The sequence below is a fragment of the Petaurus breviceps genome, unplaced genomic scaffold, assembly GCF_028583685.1.
Source record: "Petaurus breviceps papuanus isolate PSGF00001 unplaced genomic scaffold, PetGlider_PUasm1.0 90895, whole genome shotgun sequence".
Classification (NCBI taxonomy): Eukaryota; Metazoa; Chordata; class Mammalia; order Diprotodontia; family Petauridae; genus Petaurus; species Petaurus breviceps.
Window position 1 is genome coordinate 36,198,396 of NW_027187372.1, and position 20,187 is coordinate 36,218,582.

At 39.8% G+C, this 20,187-nt stretch overlaps 2 long non-coding RNA genes across 8 annotated transcripts in view; one reads left to right on the forward strand and one right to left on the reverse strand.

The window, feature by feature from the left end:
• LOC138151250 (uncharacterized) overlaps positions 1 to 20,187 on the reverse strand; it is a 364,336-nt gene that overhangs the window by 274,424 nt on the left and 69,725 nt on the right. The gene's annotated exons all lie outside the window — the stretch shown is intronic.
• LOC138150959 (uncharacterized) lies at positions 1,865 to 4,852 on the forward strand. Its single transcript, XR_011165705.1, has 3 exons — positions 1,865 to 2,489; positions 2,656 to 2,777; positions 4,628 to 4,852. It is a non-coding gene; the product is annotated as an uncharacterized lncRNA (long non-coding RNA).

Sequence of the window (20,187 nt, forward strand, 5' to 3'; positions counted from 1 at the left end):
GAGAGAGAGAGAGAGAGAGAGAGAGACAGAGACAGAGACAGAGAGACAGAGAGAGAGAGACAGAGAGAGAGAGACAGAGAGGAGAAAGAGAGAAAGAGAAAGAAAGGATGGGTGGATAACTTAAAAGGAATTCAAAATAACCAATAAATAGCTGGTATATTCCATTGATATCCCAGTCATGTTAAGAGATCCAGGTGACCACATTAGGCAGACTCCCAGAAATGAATTTTGTGAAAGAATAAGGACAAAAGTCTTAGTTGACAGTCAGGTAAAAAATGGATTATGATTATAATAGCTGATATTTATGTAATGCATAATTTATCTAATTTGACCCCAATACCACTCCTTTGAGATAGATGTCGCAGATATTATTGCCTCCATTTCATAGACAAGGAAGCTAAAACTCAGAGGGAGTGAAGTGACTTACCTAAGGTCACACAACTAATGAGGAACACATCTGTGAATCAAACTCAGACCTTCAACTCCAAGTTCAATGTTTTTTCTAGTATAACATAAAGACCTGAGAAGTTGCTGAACCATACACTTCATTAGAGGGAGCTAGATGGTGCATTGAATGGAGTGCCAGGTCTGGAGTCAGGAACACTCATCTTCCTGAGTTCAAATACAGCCTCAGATACTTACTAGCTGTGTGACCCTGGACAAGTCACTTAACTCTGCTGGCCTCAGTTTCCACATCTGTAAAATGAGCTGGAGAAAAAAATGGCAAACCACTCCAGTATCTCTGCCAAGAAAACTCTAAATGGGTTCACCAAGAGTCAGACATGATAGAAACAACTTACTGAACAGTACTTCATCAGGAATTGGAAAACTATAGCCTGAGGGCCAAATCCAGTGCAAACTATGAATTATTTTCATTCTTAAATACAATAAAACTTTATTTTAAAATGTCAAACACATTTTTAGCTCTACATCATACAAAAACAGTCAATGAGCCACATGGGTCACTAGCCACAGGTTTTGCACCCCTGAACTAGATTTTCAAAGACAGAAGGAACTTTAGATATCAGTTAGTCCAATCCTATCATTTACAGGTTTCATTGCTTGAGTCCCATAGTGTATAGGATTGTAGATATGAAGCTAAGAGGAACCTCAGAAGGTATTTAATCCACCTACCCCTTCATTTTACACATAAGGAAACTGAGGCCTAGGGTAGGTTAAATGACTTACCTAAAGTCATGCAGCTAATACATGTCAGAAGCAGGATTTGAACCAAGGTCATGTTACCCTAAAGCCAATGGGGATTTTTTTGTTTTTTTTTTTACATTGTACTTCTCTGCATCTAAGTAATTAAGAAAGGGACAGAGAAGTTGAGTCTATGCCTTGTTTCTCTTCCTGACATGCTTCTTTTTTTGTGGGGGGGGGGGGGAGGCAAGGCGATTGGGGTTAAGTGACTTGCCCAAGATCACACAGCTAGTTAAGAATCAAGTATCTGAGGCTGGATTTGAACTCAGGTCCTCCTGATTCCAGGACTGGTGCTTTATTCACTGTGCCACCTACCTGCACTGTCCCTCCCCATGCTTCTTTAATTGGTCTTCTCCATGTCTCCTTCAATTCCCTGAATTGAGGTATCAGCCAGTAGCTTTGAAAAATAACCATATGATCACACTTTGGATGTGGTTCCCCAAACTATACATACATCTCATGCAAACATCACTCATATACATTTACAACATAAAGTTGTAAAACACCACTGTGGATAGCAGCATCCCACCAAGCCATCATCTGTAACACTGCTTCTCTGGAACTTTCTGTGGCTGCCAGTATTTGAGACATTCAGCATTCATACCTACTCACGCAGCAGCTACACAGGATGAGTGATCGTTTTTTAAAGCTGTTGTAGACTTTGCACAGAGACCCACCTGCTGCCCCTGGATCTGCTGTGCCCCCACGTGCAACAACTAGCAGCCTTCCCCGAAGAGAAGTCAAGCCTGTCAGCAGGAGAGGTCTGCCTGTCTGAACATTTGCTCCTGGTGCTAAAGAGCAGGTTCTGGCTTGGAGAAAAGCTAACATTACCCTTTTGAAGATTCCATGAAATAATTTTCAGGCCTGAAATATCAGAGTCTTTGCTGCTTCTCTTTAGCAAATGCAAATGTGATGCCAAAGCCTTTTGTTGCTGGGGAAGCTCTGGCTCTTTCCTGCCTGTAACTCATGATCCCAGAGACAATTATGAGCAATGAAAAAACTTAAGTCAAAGGAATATCAAGTAAAGCTAGATTTAGGAAAATAACACATTACATTTAAATATCCATATATATTTAATCTCTGTTTAATAATGCAAGGAATGCATTAGTCAAGGTTTAGGCAGATTACACATTCAAGTTAGTCACAGAAGAGCCTGGCCTTCTGAAGTTTGCCAGCCCATAGGACTGCCAAAGTGAAGAGTCCTGAAGGGATCCAGGCGGTCCCTGCAGAGCTGGGCCATTTCAGAACTGTTCACTGAAAAATCTGAAAAGCTGAGCTTTGGACAGGTTAGTCACCAGGGAGAAGGGGGCTGGGACAAGAGTTGGGTGTCCCAGCTTCTGACCACCTCCCTCAAGTGGTCATACCCTGCACAAAGGGGTGGCTGGGTGGGGAGGCGGGGGGAATATGGATATTCCAGCTTCCTGCCTTGTTTCTCCTTTTGTGTCATTGTAGGCTTGCCTGGCCCAACCACCAGATGGGAAATGGCTCTCAGAGCCCCAGAGAGAATCAGGGATGGGTCCCCATGGTACTACTGGGAAACTCTTCCACTCTTGCCGTCTGGAGAGGTTAGCCAGGTGAGTTTGCTCAGGGATGAAGGAGGATAAAACCCCACAAGGTCAATTTACCTCAGTCATGCTTCAGTCTCTGCAGCCCTCATTACCCAATCCAGAGCTGGCCACTGGAGATGGGATTTAGCAAAATAACATCTTGAATCGCTCCAGAGAGCATATGAGCTGAGGGAAGGGGAGCTGCTGGGTATAACCCCAATTGGTTTCACTGTCTCCCAAAGCTTCCCGAGCATAAGAAATATTACCCATAATTACCCTATGAATAAGGATAGGGTAGGATAGGGCCTGGGCCTGTGATTTCATTGATATAGGGAACATTCAAATGAGGAAACTCCCTCTACCAATGCAAGTCAGAGCCTCCTCTACAATTTATAGTCTTAGCAAATTGCCTAGAATATTGAGAGGGTGAGTGATATTCCCAGAGGCCTACAGTCAATATGTTTCAGAGACAGAATTTAAACCTAGATCTTTCTTGTTCCTAGGGCATCTCTCTCCCCACTATTGCCATTCCATTGCTCTTATAATTACCATTTGTTGTTGTTGTTAAGTTGTTTTAATCATATCCAGCTCTTCATGACCCCATTTGGGCTTTTCTTGGCAGAATTACTGGAGTGCTTTGTCATTTCCTCCTTCAGCTCATTTGACCAATGAGGAAACTGAAGCAAGCAAGGCTAAGTAACTTATCCAGGGTCACATCGCTAGTAAGTGTCTGAGGCCAGATTTGAACTCATGAAGGTGAGTTTTCCTGACCAGTGCTCTCTCTACTGTGCCATCTAATTACCAATAACTCCCACCAAACAAATTTACTATCAATCACTCAGAATTCCAGTATCCCTGAACTAAAGTGCCATTTCATCTAGACCAAAGAATACCATTTTGCATCTCGTTTTCTATTTCAGCAATGGTATATTGAAAAGAACCCTGGATTTGGAGTCAGAGGACCTGGGTTGAGATACTAGTGCCATCACCTGTGTGATCTTAGACAAAGCACCTAATTTTACTAGGTCTCAGTTTCCCCATTTAAAATGAGGGGACTGGAAAAAAAATAAATTGAGGGGATTGGACTCAAGGACTTCTACAATTCTTTCCAACCACTAGATTATTCATGTAAATCAACTCATTAAAGATTTATCAAGGTTTTGCAGAATGTAAGGCATCAAGCTAGCCACAAGCTATACTACCAGTCATTCAGTCAACACAGATTAAGCTCCTATTACATACAGAGCAAGAGATTGCTTGGCATGGTGGATAGAGAAATGGCTTCAGAGTCAGAAAACCTGAGTTTAAATCCTGTCTCTGACACCTACTGGCTGTGTGACCCTGGACAAGTGACTTAACCTCTCGGTGTTCTCGGCCAATGCTGTATAACTAAATTAAGTTTCTTCACTGGATATTCCCTAGACCAAGGAGATCACAGGACACAGAGCATTGCATCATATAATAAGGGAATTACTACATTAATAGCTCCAAACAAGTGGTCCTAGCTGTAGCAGCAAGCACCCCAACATACCCAGGATGGCTGCTACCACAGGTTTTTTGTTCTGCTTTTCTAAAGTAAAGCTCAACAACTGCCCAGAGATTCTTTGTGCCTTCCTGAAAAATAAACCTCCCACCACAGGCTCCATATGACCACATTCAACCTATTAGGGGGCAGAGTTTATTTTCAAATTAGGAAAGGTCCTCAAATTCACTTAAGCCTATCAAGGGGCAGGGAAGATCTTTAAATTACTATTACCATAACATTAGCTTGGCATCCAGGAACTTAAAAGCATTTTTTGATCAGCTTTTCAATATAATTGGTTTCCTTTGTAATTCTATGTGTTTTACTTTATGCATTAAAAAATATTTTTCCATAGGCAGGCTTCAGAAAAATCTGGAAAGACTTCTATGAATTAATGAGTGAAAGGAGCAGAACCAGGAGAACGTTGTACACATCTACAACCACATTGTGCAATGACTAACTTTGATAGACTTGACTCTTCTCAGCAATGCAAGGTTCCAAGACAACTCCAAAAGGCTCATGATGGAAAATGCTATCCACATCCAGAGAAAAAAATACGGAGTCTGAATGCAGATCAAAGCATACTATTTGCTCTCTCTCTGTTTTGTTTTGTTTCTTCTTTCTTGTGGCTCATTCCATTGGTTAGAATTCTTCTTTCACTAAAGTGAAAATATGTTTAATATGAATGTATATGTAGAGCCTATATCAGATTGCCCACTTTCTTGGGAAGGGGGGAAGGAAGGAAGAGGGAAAACATTTAAGATTTAAAAGCTTGTGGAACTTAATTCTGTAAAAGCTGAAAATAAATATATACTTTTTTAAAAAACAAAATTAAAAAATATATTTTTCCAGAAGGGGTTCATAGGCTTCACCAGATGTCAAAAGGGGGTTCATGACTCAAAAGCAGGTGAAGAACCCTTGGTCTGGAAGAAGATAAGACATGTACAAAGGAAACTACAATGCAGAACATTGTTATATAAGTCTGTTAAAGAGGTCCCAAGTAAGTGCCATATGAGGTCCAAAAGGGGAGCTTTTGGAGGCCTTCCTGGAAAAAAAAGTAGTTTTAGTTCTTGAGTTTTAAAGGTAAAGAAGAGGGACAGGAAGAGAAGAGGCATGGCAATGAGAAAATGCAGGGTTCATTGAGTATAGAGTGCACTGAGGGCAATGAGATGAGGAAAGGCTAAGAGGGTAAGGTGATACCAGACCATGAAGGGCCTTGACTTCCTGACAAATGAATCAGAACTTCACTCAGAAGGGACCCAAGGAGGATTTTTGAACAGAAGAGGAAAAGGAACAGATCCATGCAGATTTTTTCTGTTAGTAGTATGGTAAAATGAAGGATGGGTTGGGGAGTGAAGGGCAGGACAAAAGGGGATTCCAGTGAGTGGAGATGGCAGGACTGCGTAAGGCTGTGATGGTCCAGGTGAGTAGCAATGAGGGAAGAGGGAATAGAGAGGAGGGGACAGATGAAAAAAGATGCTGATAGTTGAAATCAACTAAGTAATTACCTCTGAGCCACCAAGGGGAAGGAGGGGAGGCAACAAGAATTTAGTAAGTACCTACTTTGGTCCAGATGCTATACTAATAAATCATTCTACAGATTATATCAGTTTATCCTCACAACAGCCCTGGGAGGTAAGTGCTAGAATTACCCCCATTTTATAGGCAAGAAAACAGAGGCAGATAGAGGTTAAATGACTTGCCTAGGGTCACATAGCTAGTAAATCTGGAACCATATTTAAACTCAGATCTTCCTTACTCTAAGCTCTGCATTCTATACACTGGGTCACCTAGCCATCTCTAAAGTTAGGAAAGAGCGGAGGGGCAAGGGAGAGTCAAAGACAACAGCAAGTTTCAAATATGGAATGAACCAGTAAAAATAACGAAACCAAAGCAGATATAGGCGTAGTTGTAGAATTCTTGTGCTAGAAGGGACTTTAGAGACATATCATCCAACTCCTGTGTTTTGGAAATGAAGAAACTGTTGCAAAGAAGGTAAATCATTTGAACAAGGTTGTAAAGGAAATCAGTAGCTGTCACCCCAGGTCTTTTGATTTCTAGACTACTTTCTGCTTAGCATACAACCCCTCTCCTTCATATTAACAGCCTGTTGGACGGAACTGGGGAAGAAGTTCAGAAAAAAACAATATTAAACTCTGACTCTAACTTCAGGCATCTTGCAAATGAACAGCAGAGAAACTTGTCCTCCTTATCCATGATACCTTTTTAGTTTGTTTTTTTTCTACCACCTTTATTCCATTTCCTATAAATCCCAAGTGTGAATGAGATAGTTTAATGTGGAAGAAAAAGTACTAGCCTGAGTAATATTAGTAGCAATAATAATAGTTAGCACTTTTAAAAATGCTTTGTTTTATAAAGTGTTTTACAAATATTCTCTCTTGGGGTGACTAGGTGGCACAGTGAATAGAGCACTGGCCCTGGAGTCAGGAGGACCTGAGTTCAAATCCGACCTCAGACACTTAACACAAAAACTAGCTGTGTGACCTTGGGCAAGTCACTTAACCCCAATTGCCTTCCCCTACCCCTCCAAAAAGCAAAAAATTAAAATACAAATATTCTCTCTTTTATCCTCACAACAACCCTGGGAGGTAGGTGCTATCATCCCCATTTCACAGATAAGGCAGACAAAACTAAAGAGTCTCACCCAAGGTTACATAGTTACTAAAGTATCTAAAACAGAATTTGAACTCAGGTCTTCCTGACTCCAAATCTAGTGCACCATCCAATTAAAAACATGTGTTCTTGGCATAACGACTTAAAATTCCCTCTCAGATCTTGGGCAAATCTTTTAACCAAAATGGGTTGAATATTCTCTACCTGCTCTATGCTTGCATCTATCTCCACTTTGCTGTGTGACCTTGAGCAAGCCACTCAGCCCCTCTGAGTCTCAGCTTCCATACCTTTGATAGGAGGGGGTTGCATTTGATGACTTCCAAGTTCCAGTTCAAAGATAAATAAATGACATGGTATAATATAAGCCCCTCAAGGACAGGAACTAGAATTTTGTTTTGTTTTTTGTCTTTGTAGCCTCAAGGTCTAGTATGATACCTGGCAGGTGGTTGATACTTAATGTTTGTTGACTAATAAAAATAATAATAAGTAGACAACATTTACGTAGTTATTTATGTTTTACATTTCTTATCTCATGACCCTCACAACAACCCCATGAGAGAGGTACAATTATTACCCTCATTTTACAACAAATGAGAAAACTAAGACTGAAAGAGGTTCATTGACTTGTCCAGGGTCACTCAACTAAAATGAGAATTGAATTGAATTGAATTATATAATGATTGAATCATTACTACAGAGCTGGCATAGTCTTTGGAGGTCACCAAATCCAGTTGCCTCATTTTATAGGTGAGTTAACAGAGGTACAAAGTTAGGGATTTCTTCAAAGTCAAACAGATGGCAAGCAGCAGGACTGAGTTTCAGACCAGGGCTGAGGTTGGAACCAAGGTCCTCTGACTCCAATATAACATCCTTCCTAACACTGTCCCAGGGGATGAACATTTTAAGCTCCATCTCCCCTGTGTCTAATAAAGGAATTTTGGGGGATGTGAGGGAACATCCCAGGGTGCCCTCTGAGAGTACCTGAGGTTTCTCCATTCCAGCCACTCTGTCCTATTCCTTCTCCATAACTCTCATGGGGCCACCAACACTGACAACCTTGCTCATTCCAGCAAAGTACTCGAAAAAACATAGCCTGTGGTTTACCAGACATCTTGAGCCAAGTATGTTAAATTTGCTCAGGAAGAAAAAAATAGTCAAGGGAGTGGGGAAGGATGGGATAGTCTGGGTAACGGCTCTGGTTCCCAAAACCTCATGCCGATAAAGGGAGCACAGTCAGGCCCTCAGACCATATGTTCCTGCTTTTGTTGTTTCCAAGACAGAAACTGTCTAAATCATTGTGGAATGCTGCTCCCTGTCTGCCCATCTGCCTGCCTGCCTGCCTCCATCATGTATTATGGGACATTAATAAATAATGGGAGGTAGTAGGATGAAAAGGCGGGAAAACCCAAAGGGTGGGTGACAGAGAGACATAATTTAACAAGTAAATGAAAAAAGCTATTAAATCATAGTTAAATTATGCTGGCACCGGCAAAAAAAAAATTTCCCTCTGAAAAATGCTTTCAATAAAATATTGAAATTTCTTTCATGGCTGACAGAGGCAACTCCCAGCCAAAAGGACTGGAGGCACTGGCCCTGCGCTCGAATTAGCTATGGATGATTTCAAGAAACTTCCCAGGCTTTTGAGTGGATTTTAACTTCAGTGCCTAGAACAACATCTTGTACATAGTAGGGGTTTAATCAACATTTGTTAGCTGGACGTTTGAATGAATACATGAATAACTTATTTTTATATAGAATTTTTAAGTCCATAAAATATTTCAAACACATTATCTTATTTAAACCTCACAACAACCCTGGGAGGTAGGAGCTATTACTGTTGCCTCGAATGAATGAATGAATGAATGAATGAATGAATGAATGAATGAATGAATGAATGAAATGAGTTTCTCATTTATTGTCTACACTTACACAAGAGTCCTATCTATATTCCATCCATCCCAGTGGTGGCTAAAGTTATTTATTTAAATGCTCATTTTTGCACATATGGAAGGCACAATATTACATCCTTAGACTTGGGAATAATATCTTTCTTTCAAAGAAAAAAGGAAGGTGAAGCTGCAGTATACTTTCACACCTATTATCTCACTGATTCTGTTCTGTGGAATATATGAAGTCAGACTCAGCGCTCCATTTTACTGATCGGGAAACCAGAGCCCCTAGATGTTAAGCAATTGAATAATCTCTTAGTCTTCGAAGCATTGTAGATTTTTCAAAGCACTTCTACACCCAGTTGTTCCTTTTGATCTTACCCTATAAAGGCAGGAAATTAAGGCACTGGAGTGCAGAGAGATTATGAAACTTCCCCAAAGTCATGCAGCTAGCTAGAGAGAGACAGTTGGGACTAGAACTGATGTCTCCACACTTTCACAACACTGTCCAATATTCCATCCTCTCACAAAGATTACACAGCAGGAAGGGAGGCAAGGGCAGCTAGGTGGTACAATGGATAGAGAGCCAGGTCTGGAGACTAGAAGATTCATCTTCCTGAGTTCAAATCCAGCCTCAGATACTTTTGCTAGCTATATGATCCTGTACAAGTCACTTAACCCTGTCTGCCTCAGTTTCCTCAAGCATGAAAAAATGAGCTAGAGAAGCAATGGCAAACTGTTCCAGTATCTTTGCCAAGAAAACACCAAATAGGATTTCCATTAGAATATGCCACCAACTGTCTAGTCTACTGTATTTTTTCCTCCAAACTTTAGACCCTTGATGCCTATGGTACAATTAGTCGATAAACATTTGTTAGGCACCCACTATGTGCCAGGCACTGCACTAAGCATGAGGCATAGAAGGCAAAAGACAGTCCCCATCCTGGAAATCTAATCGAGGAGACAACATGCAAACAAGTATGTACTAGGAAACTATATATAAGATAAATTGGAATAATCAATAGAGAGAAGGCATTAGAATTAGGAGAGATTTGAAAAGGTTTTCTGTAGAATTTGTGATTTAAGTTGGGATGAAGGAAATTAGGGAAGCCAGGAGGCAGAGGGGAAGCATTCCAGGCATGGGGGACAGCTAGTGAAAAGCCCCAAAGTCCAGCGGGCATCAACTGTGTGTTTAACCTGATTTCAAGTATTTCTGATTCTGCATAGTCCTCTAGGCTACTTTTTCCTGGTGGCTCCTCTAAAACCCAATTTTGAGAGAAACTACACAGCAGAATATCTCACCCAATCTTTTGTTAACTAGGCTGCCTAGATTTGGAAGGAAAGTTTGTCTTCATTGAGTTTTCCAGACATTCTCAGACTACAAACTTTAGCTCCAGGAAGCAACGTGCACAGGTAAGCATGCCCTAACCACGCAGAGCTGTTTGGACAGGCAAGTTTAGCGGTCTGACATAGCACACAAGGCACTCGTCCCATTTTTTTAAAGAAGGAGCAATTTGGCAAATATGTTGGACGGTTAGGCAGTAATTGCATTCAAAAGGGGTAGAGGAGTAGAGAGTCATTGCTAATGCCAATGGGGCAATGGAGGACACTTTCCAATCCCTTCCCTCTTCACCAATATCAATGATTTCTTGACTAAGAGCTTGGTACATCCTTTATCTGAGCGTCTCTGATATCTAGGTAGAAGGTGGGAACATCTCTTGAGCAGTCTTTTACTAAATGCCACTGGAAACAGCTCAGTCCTCACTGAAAGCTCGAAAGAGCTCCCACCCAGGAGCAGATCTCTGTTGAAATCTTGGCAAGCACCTAAATCCTGACTTCATCCAGGCAACACAGAGTAATCCCTTCAGATTTATCATGGAGATCAAAGGGACAGAACCAATAAACTCAAAAAGACAACTTGGAGTGGGCTCACAGGAGAGCAATGAAAATGATTAAAGGGTTGATAAATGGAACCTGGAAAGTAAAGTTAAGGGAGTTAACAAAGCATTTGAGGTGTAGCGTAAGCAGAGCACTGACTTGGAGGGGGTGGGTAGGTACCTGAGCCTAGATCCTGGCCCTGCCACCTCTGACCTATGGAGCTGTTGATAAATCCCTTGATTTCTTGAGGCCTTAGCTTTCTCTTCAGTAAAACAGAGATAATTATATCTGCACCACATACCTCACCAGTTGTCTGTGAGCGTCAAAGATTACTCAGGAGAGCACTTTGTAAAACAGCTGTTTAAGCTCAAACTATTATAATTATATGAAGAGACAGTAGAGGACGGTTGAATAACCTTCATGTCCATGAAGGTGCCCATATGAGCAATGGCCCCTGAACCCTGCTTCTCTTCTGCTAATAGTAGAGTGTAGGCAGATGATAAGAGACTGTGGCATAGAGGGTTAAGGTTAGGTTTAAGGAAGAAGCCTCTAAGGCTTCTGACATCAATAATGGGAGAGAGGTTGCAAAATATGTAAGGCCCGTTTGGGCTTTAAAATTCTACGATCCTGTTAGAACTTTAGTGGGGGGGAGGAGAGGGGAAGGGGATCCAAAAACTGGAAAGATTTGCATCTGCCTTGGTGGTTTAACTGGAATCCTACCATGAGTCGTGGGATGAATTAAATGACCTTTGAAAGTCAGACACCCAGGACTTTTTTTTTAATGTTTTATGTGTTTTTTTACACTGCATTAATTTCAGGTCTGATTCTCTCTTCTATTCCCAAAGATTGAACTCTCTCTTGTTACAAGGGGGGAAAAAGTTAAGGAAAAACATCCAATGATCTCATCTGGAAAAAAAAAAAGCATATGTGTATATATGTGTGTATTGTGTATCTATAAGCATATGTGTACAAATGTATTGTGTATGTGCATATATGTTATATATAGTATAAATTTATATACGTGTCTCTGTATGTACATACATAATATACATACATACATACATACATACATACATACATACATACATACATTTCAGCCCTCTGCTTTGAGGAGAAAAGTCACTTCTCAAAGACCAATTTTTCCTTTCTTTTTACATTTTTTTCTTGATTTTCTTTTCCTTTTCCCCCGTAAACATCACTTCTGAATGACCCCTTTCTTCCTGTAGAACCCTTCTTTAAAACAAATAAACAGTCACATAAAACAAATCTACACATTGCCATGTTTGAAAATTTGTGCCTCGTGCATTCTTTCACCGGGAGCCATGCTTTATCATCAGTTCTTTTGAAGTCACAATTGAACCATGAATTGTACAGAGTTCTACAGTCTTGTTTTCCTCTACATTATTATGATCATTGGGTAACTGTTTTCCTAGTTCTGTTTACTTTGCTCTCTATCAGTTCATATGTCTTCACAAGATTCTTTGACTTCTTCCTATTCATCATTTCTTAGAGCGTAATACTATTCCATTACATTCATATGCCATAATTGGGTTCATCCATTCCCAAAGTGGTTGTTACCCATCCAGCGCTAAGATTTTATGTTTCACCTATTGGAGGATTTTATTTTTAATTTTCTTTTTGTGTAAAGAAGTACCAGTCTAATAAAACTGCTTATGTACATATTTTAAAATGTTAAATAAAAGCACATAAAGGAAGACTATAAAGAAATGTATCAAAGAAGTATCAGGAGTAAGTGGTAAGGCTAGATAGTGGGTTTGCATTTTTAGACTTAAAAAAAAAATCTGGACAGCATGGGGGCATTCAAACTGGACTGAATGGAACAGACTTAAATTCTAAGTAATGATTGAAGCCACAGGAGGTGACTGATGGAGAACTCTGACCGAGATGAAAAGTCAGTTATTGACTAAAGCAGTAGATGGATATTGCTTAGAAATTAATTGAGTTTTTGGCCTTATTGCTCCCAACGGAATGGAATGGGAGGAGTGGTGTGCATCTCTGTGCATGTATATGCTTGCAAGCTCTTGATTTGCATAGCAGGGAGTGAAGTTGTATTATCCTAAAGCTGAGGATAATGAACAAAACTAAAGAAATCCTTGCTTCCATCTTGGAATTCCAAACAAGCAACTACTATGCCTACCTTCAAGCTGTCATTTTCCTGCATTGCAGCCTTCACCACAGATCCAGGACTGAGGCTCCTATCCGGGGTTCCTGGGCCTCTGATCAGAGAAGGTGTTCACCATCACAAACCCAGGGCATTCACACTCATCCCGCTGCTCCTGGATGATCTTCGTGCCATGTTGGCACATGTGTACCCTCTAACCTCTGACTCTACTTTCTAACTCTAAATCTGAGAACAATAGTCTAATTAACACTATCCTTCCTGAAAAACATGGATTAATCAGTTGCTCTATTATTCCAATCACTATCTCTGGGACTTCCTTCTTCAAAACATTTCTCCATAGCCAATCTCCCCTATTAAAAATGTAAGTTCCTTGAGAGTCAGAACTGTCTTTCTTGCTTGTGTTTGCAGCCCCAGCATGTAACCCAGAGTTTGGCAGTACTAAGAGTTTAATAAATCCTTTTTCATTAATTAGTTCACTCATCTAAAAGGTAATAGGAAAGGTCTCTGCGATACTCAGATCTTTCCCCTCCAAGTTTGGAATTCCCACCACTAGTCACATCTTTGAGTTATAGATAATTGGTAAAAATGGAAGCAGAAGCACATCAAGACTAGCCAAAAGCATTTCAAGTAAATAATCCAACAAACATTTATTAATTCCTCCCTGTATACAGAATGCTGTCCTAGGCTCTGGATTATCAAATAAAAATTTTAATATCTGATATTTACATGTCACTTAAAGATCTGCAAAATGCTGTATGTACATTCTCTCATTTGATCCTTATAATATCCCTGTGGGATAAGTACTATGAGTATTATTATTATGAAGTTGATGATAATATATTATAATTGTATAGTTTAGGAAAAATTATTTTATAGATGATGGCACTGAAACTAACAGAGGTTAAGTGACTTACCTAGGGTCACATAGGTAGTAAGTCAGTCAGCTAGTCAGTCAACTAACATATATTAAGTATCTATGTGCCAGACATTGTGCTAAGAATGAAATGGGACTTGAGCCCAGGTTAGCCACTAAAAGAAAGGAGTTTAGCCAAGATACAGTCCTTGACTCCATGATGCTTATAGTCATACAGGGAGATACATATGTAGATAAACATAATTTTAAAATGACATTTCAATGTAAGGCAACCTGGGCAAATGAAGGGAAGAACAAGTCCATTCTGGGTGGGTAGTAGAAGTAGAAGAGTACTAATAAAGAGGAAAATGATATTAAAGAGAGTGGAGGACAGCTCCAAAACTGGGCCTTGAGCTGGTCCTAGAATAATCACCAGCCTTTACTGGGAAAGCCCAGCTGGATGATCACGGTTCAAATTTTGGTTGTGATACTAGTGTGGCTTTGGCCAATTTACTTTAACTCTCTGGGGCCTTAGTTTCTTCATCTATAAAAATGAAGGGGGAGGGTAAGCCATCTGACCTAAGAAGTCCTTCCAGCTAGGGGTGTGCTGGAAACACTTAACAACATCTCTGAGGGAAAAAATTGCATACAAGATACATTTTAAAATTTATTCTACATTATTAACACTTTCTAGAGTCTGGACAATCAACAAAACAGTAAATCAAGCCCTGATTTGTGTTTGCTCACACTAAAAATTTCAGAATTTGCTCTCTTTGTTAGAGCTGACTGCAGTCCACCCCCACTTCCAGTTCTAAATCTCTAAGCTATATACCTTGGTCAAAGAAACACTATTAGACTTTGAGTTTCTGGGGAGCAAGAGTTGGTTTTTAATTTCTTCATATCCCTAGCACTTATCACAGTGCCTGATGCAAAGTTGGTAAGTAACAAGTGTTCTTTGACTTTCTAACTTGACAGAAGTGACCTAACCCTTAGAAATCCTAGGCTGAAATATATAAATGAAAAATTCTGAATAATAAAAATTATCTTATATATATACATAAATGTATATGTGTATAGATGGATAGAGACAGACGGATAGATGGATGGATGGATAGATGGACGGATCGATGAATGGATGAATGGATGGATGGATGGATGGATGGATGGATGGATGGATGGATGGATGGATGGTTGGATGGTTGGATGGTTAGAAGATTTACCTAAAGTCCAACTCTGGTGTCTCAACATAGTATATAAGTGACACTGGGTTCTTGAATGCCATATGATAAACATCAAGGCTCTGACAGGATCCACAAAGCTGAAAAAGCATCTAGCACAGGTCCAGAAATGAACTCTGTGATCTAGGACCAACATGGTAAGAATGGGGTGCTGTCCTATAGGCTTGCAGGGGAGAGTGGTGTGCTTCTTTTCTGGGGGAGGCATACATCCTCCCCACTTCCATCTCCATAGTTTGTCTCATAGTCCTCCGAAGACCTGAATAATGACAACTACCCCTGGCCTGCCAACCCTGGGGTCCTATCACCATAGAGGCCTTCTTCCAGAGCCCTCTTTTCCCTCCAACTCCCAAAGAGCAGAGGGCCATATTCTCTTGTTTATAGCATCATTGATGAAGACTTGTAAAAGATCATTAAAGACTGTCTAGTCCAACTCTTTCACTGGGCTAAGTGACTTACCCTAGGCAAGATTTTAACCCAGTCCCTCTACTGAGACAGGCTGCTTCCTTTTCTATTATCATTGGGACTATATACTGCACTGCTACAACCACCCCCACCTCTTCTATTCAGAAGTTGTTTTGGTTTTTTTTGCCTCCAGTGAAAGAACTCCTAGTCTGAAAACAAGACCAAGCTCATTTGGAGAGGTTCATGTCACAAGGCTGGCTATTCAGTAATGATTTTTTTTCCTGATATAGCAACTCACCAATACCATCTGCTATTAACTGAATCAGTGAAAGGAGTATCCAGCATGAGGGAAATAAGAATCTTTGATGCCCTTAAGCTCAAGATAACAGGACTTTCTCAGAATGACTTAGTGACCATATTATTAAAGTCATTTGCAAATGAAGAAAGTAAGGCTCAAGCAGGTCAATCAGTGAAGTGATTTGTCTATAATCCCACTGATAATAAGTGCCAGGTCTAGAATTTGAACTCAGGCCTCCAGGCTCTAAGTTCTTCATCTCCTTGTTGCCTCTAAAGCAATGCATTTGACAAATGAATGAATAAGTGTGTGTGTGTGTGTATATATATGTGTGTGTGCGCACACATGTATATGTATGCACATAATACACGTACAAATATGTATACACACAACTACATATGTGTGCGTACACAACTGTATGTGTACACGTGTATGTGTGTGATGTGTATGCATGTGTACACATATGTGTGCACACATATGTGTATGTGTGTATATATATAGCGTCTTTTGTGCTAAGTACTGTGCTTAATTCTGGAACTCGAAATACAAAAGTGCAACAGTCTTTGACCTCAAGAAGTCTATCTTCTAATGGGGGGAAACAACAAATATAGGAGACTGGTGGCCAGGAAAGGGCTTCTTGGTTTGGAAAATTTCAGGGATAGTGAGTGGAGCCATAGGGGAGTAGTATGAGGATTATTCCCTTTATGGTAATAAGAAGAGTGTTGACTTAATTGTAGTTCCAGATATAGAATGGTGAGAGAAAGAGGGTGGAGGCAAGGAGGCTGTCAGGAAGATGGCAGGGCACTAAAATGAAGTTTGTATAGCTGCGGCATATGCAAACACCACAGATCAAACCCAAACAAAAACGTGGAGGGAGGGAGGAATGAGTCCGCAGGATTCCAGGTTAAAAGCTAAAAACGGACGTTAGGAAATATCCAATCCCTCACCTTTATTTAGTTTTAAATAAAATTTTATTGCCATCTATAGTTTTTATATCACCTAAATTTCTTCCTGTTTCCCTTCCCTTATTCCTTCACAGAGAGTCAGTCTAAATAACAAAGAACTGTTTTTAAAAGAAAAAAAAAAGAGAAAAAATCAGCAAAGCTGTGGATACAATGGGGGGAAAAATCTGATAATATATACAATGTTCCACACCTACCTCACCTTTAATAGACAGATAGATAAACTAGGGCCTGGAGAGGAAATGATTTGCTATGGGTCACCCAAGTAGTAAATAGCAGAGTAGAAGTGGGGTTAATTTGGACCTCTCTGAAAAGTGCTCTGGAAGAATGTGAGGAGGGGAAGATGTGACGGACACCTGGGACATTATTTTTTTGCTCACTGAAGGCTGTCAGCAGCATTCTTCCAAACCTACACTCTCCCACCTGCCAGGGGAAGGCATTAAAAGAGGAGGAGCTGTTTCACTGAAAAGAAGGAAGCCTCTCGGAGTCGAACTACTAAATCCCTGTGCCCCCTGTAAATGAATTCTTCCTTTCGACCTCTCCTACCCTCAGTCTTGCGTTAATAGTTGTCTTTTTAGGCATATACCTTGTCTCTCCAATTATATCATTAAGTTACTGGAAAAGTAGAGACCTTGGATTATGACTCTTTGGGTTTCTAGTTCCTGTTAAAGAACCCAAGCTCTAGGAGGGCTACTATGAGCAATTTTAACTCCAAGATTGCGTGATTTTCCCCCAATTCCAGTCTCTGAAGAGCTCCAGTTTTAACAGGCCTCCTTCCCCCAATGTCTCACCCTACCCTATACCTACCCTCACAATAGCCTGGTTCCTCCATTTTACGAAGAGCTGGAGGCAGAGTCCAGGTGGAAAAAAAGAAAGTGATAAATGGTAACTGTCAAGTGTGAAAAACGAAGAAACGGTAGAACTTTGAGTGGGAACATCACAGGTGAGCTCTCTAGAGACACCTATATTCTTTAAAATACATATACACATATAAATATATACATACATACACACACATATATATCCTTTCTACCTCTCTAAAATGTTCCTTTTCTTGCTTCCCTCATAGGGTTATACAATTAGAGCTGGGAATTCCCTAAGAGACTATCTAGTTCAAAAGTGCTCAAAATATGATCCAAGGGCCCCTGAGGGACCCCCTGAGACCCTTTAGGGGGATCTACAAGGTCAACATTATTTTCATGACAATACTAAAATATTATCATTTCTTTTTTTTTTTTTTGGAGGGGGGAAGGTAGGGCAATTGGGGTTGAATGACTTGCCCAAGGTCACATGCCTAGTTTTTTATGGTAAGTGTCTGAGGCCAGATTTGAACTCAGGTCCTCCTGACTCCAGGGCTGGTGCTCTATTCACTGCACCACCTAGCCACCCCAATATTATCATTTCTAATGTGGTAAATATTGATGAATATAACTCACATAAACAAAACTTCCTCAAGGTATTCAATTTTTAAGAGATCCCTAGACTAAAACACTTAAGAATAGCTGATCTGCTACAACCCCTTCACTTTATAGGTGAGGAAACAGAGACCCAGTGACATTAAATTATTTACCCAAGACCCAAATGGAATAAATGGCAGTCAGGATTTAAACCCAGTCCCTCACCACCACCACCCCCCCAGTCTAAACCAAATTTCCACTGAATCACTCACAAGGGGCCCAGAATTTGGATTTCCTAAGCAGATCACACTAATCATGAAGTCTAACTTCAGAACTACACAAAGGAGAAGAGAGAAAGGAGAAGGGATGTGCTAGTAAATGTTTAACAACCAGCTCTCAAAATAAAGACATACTTTTCATTTTAATTTACTATATTTTCTCTATCACTATTATATTATATCATATATTTTGTTATATTACATATCACTACTATATTTTTCTCTATCACTTTCTTATATTTTATTATATTACATATCACTACCTACTATATTTTCTCTATGACTTTCTTAAGTTTCCGGGCCTTCATTTGTATAATGAGAGTTGAACTAGATGAACTAGGAAGTTCCTTCCAGGTCGCTCCTTCTAAGGCTCACTCACCAGTCGTACACCAAATCCAACATTCTTTCTATACACCATGCTGTTCTTTAGTATTTGGTGTGGAAGGGAAAAGGGGAATTGAAATTAATTATATGAGTTACTCTTCCTTTTGTTATTTTTAATACAGGATGATTAGATATAGAAGCCACTTACATTAGGTTTTATTTAAAGATTTATGTATGATGCTTTTCTATTTATGATGTGCAGGTCAGCAAAATATAGCAGGTAAAAAAATATGACTCAATAATCTGAAATCATGAGTGACATAGGTTAAAATCTTTGCTAAGTTCTTAAGTATTTGGAGACAGAAAATGCCTGCTTCACATAGTGTATGGATCTGGATGGTTTGCCCAGGCTTTCTTGGGTTATAGATATTCTTCTTTTCCCACCTAATCTTCCAGGATGTTCTGCACACAAAGTCAAAACTAGCAGAGGATAGGACCCATTTCAAAGCTCTCTGAGATCACATCTGCTTAATACTCTGCTCATTTCCTTTTGAGCTGGGAATAAAGCTAATCTGTCTTTCAAACAGTTGTTTTGCTTTTGAGGATCAGGGAGAATTAAGGAGAATTAGATGGATCTGGAGTAGTTATCAGGACCATCACAAGCCAGCTTTTAGTGGACAAAAAAAAATACACTAGAAGAAATATTTGTCTAAAGAAACCAAAGTAAGATTCATTTATTTTCACCCAGTACTCTGACCTCTACTGACTGGTGTTCTGACAACCCAGGTTCATCTGAATATTTCTCAAGACAGCACATGTAACAGTAAAATGCACAGCCCTGAGATACTTTTATAAATCAACATTTCCTTTTGCCCAGAGGAAGAACTGCCAAAATAAAGAGGTCTTTTCAAATATTTATAGGCATATTTTCCATTTGGGCCCTTATTTGAATTTCACTCTCATTTAGAATACAATTCAAACACCTCCATCATTAACACCAGCCTCAGCAATATTCAGGGGAAAAACATCCAAGGTAACCCAAGTCTGGATACAAGAAGAGTGTTGATATTATATTAAACGGAGCAAAAGGAGAATTAAAATAAGAGACCTATCTGAGCCTATCAGAAATGAAATTCTCTTTGGAATAAAATGGTCGATTCCAGAAATGCAGTCATTTAAAATAAGATTAAAATGATATTTCATAAGAACTGAAAGAGAATACAAACTGCCTTCCCTGGAATGATCTCAAATTTGCATCCAATGAAGGGTAAGTGGAGAAGGGGAAAATATTAGGAAATTATAGGAAAGCTGCTTTGTTTTCCTTTGGGGAATCTTCTGACCTTATTACTGTAGACAAAAGCAAGGAGTAGAACTATGACTCCCTTAACTACTGATGCCATAGAATGCCTCTGACTGTGTTTGCTCCCTTATCTCTTCAGTTATTAAGAACCAGAGTGTGGTAGAAATTGCAATAGATTTAGGTCGGAGGAACTGGGTTTGAATCCTGTTTCTACTATTGAAAATGTCTTATCTTGGACAAGTCTTGTAACTGCTCTGGGGTTCGGTTTCCCTCTTTGTAAAATTAGGGGTTTCATACTATATGATCTCTAAAGTCTCTTCCA